The 1,267-nt window shown below is 33.1% G+C and overlaps 1 protein-coding gene across 1 annotated transcript in view; it reads left to right on the forward strand.

The window, feature by feature from the left end:
• The window catches only part of LOC144958761 (uncharacterized), a 9,794-nt gene extending 8,743 nt beyond the window's left edge, over nt 1-1,051 (forward strand). Inside the window, exon 4 of the mRNA XM_078890943.1 lies at nt 1-1,051. This exon is cut by the window's left edge and continues 773 nt beyond it. The gene's annotated coding sequence lies outside the window, so the exon portion shown is untranslated.
• The last annotated feature ends 216 nt before the right edge of the window (nt 1,052-1,267 follow it).

A 1,267-nucleotide genomic window follows, 5' to 3' on the forward strand; every position in this document is an offset into this window, starting at 1 on the left:
GTTAACTTAATTGGCACGATATATATCTAAACATATTTTTTTCAAAATTTTGCTTACCTATTTCTGAATGTAATCGACAGCAATGGACAGTCAAATATTTTACCGGGTTTCGGCACCAAGTTTCGTATTTTCTTCACAATATATCTAATGAATTCGCAATCAATCTAGGAGAAGGTCACTCCAAATTTAATCCAAAGGTAGGACGGACTACATAGCTCGGGACAGCAACCAGCCTAGGAGAAGGACACTCCACAATAAAACCAAGGGTGGGCATTAACTCGGGAGAACAGCACGCCGAGGAGAGAGTCTCCAAAATATATCCTGGTCCTCCAAGGCAGGGGGTTTGACATAGGGCTAATATCCCAATCCTCGAAAAAAAAAAACAACAACATTGTTACAGAAACAGCAACGAAGGTAGATAGAAGAATGCTTCACTGGTACGTAAATTAATAATTAAGTATCGAAGTAAGTATCGAAGCAAGATAGAATAATGTTGCCCTACACAGAAATAGTGCGTGAGTGAATAAGTAAGTATATCTAATGAATATGTATTTATTTATTTACAGACTTAATTTTGTGTGATGCTTTAGTTTTACATCAAATCTATTAGCAGTGAAATGGAAGTAGAAAACGAATTTAAAGTATCGTAAAGAATTCAGAAAATTGTTTTGGATAGAATCATGTAATGGTATCTAATATTGACATGAAACAACTGTATTGAAGTAGATTTATTTATTTATTTATTCATTTATTTTTTATTTATTTATTTATTTATTTATTTATTTTTTATCTATTTATTTATTCTTTTATATATTCATTTATTTATCTTTTTAAAATTTATTTATTTAGTGTACGTTTTTAAAAAAGGCAATATCCCTATGCCTATGTTTATTGTTGTATGTAGAAGTTGAAGATAAAACCTAAACTGGCAAAGTGACGACAAACATTGGATGTCTCTCATTCCTGAAGTTTAAAAAAAAACTGGAAAAAAAACTGTCTTGAATGATTGGCACATTAGATATATAAAATACGATAAATGATAAATTATGATGAAATGTGTAGATCTACTGTGTCTGCTGTTCTTTTTTTTTTTGGTGATTTAATAAGACTAATATTTATTGTTCGGCTGCGTTTCTGGGGGTATGACACTCGTTTTTGGATCGGAATGTCCTGGGTTCGAGTCCCGCTCTGAGCGGGGCATTGTTGAGTCATTGGAAAAGGCTCTTTACTCACATTCTATCATCGTGAGGTGGCGCGTGGCCCAGCG

The sequence above is a fragment of the Berghia stephanieae genome, chromosome 13 (genome assembly GCF_034508935.2).
Source record: "Berghia stephanieae isolate SIO BIC M18660-M18661 chromosome 13, UCSD_Bste_1.3, whole genome shotgun sequence".
Classification (NCBI taxonomy): Eukaryota; Metazoa; Mollusca; class Gastropoda; order Nudibranchia; family Aeolidiidae; genus Berghia; species Berghia stephanieae.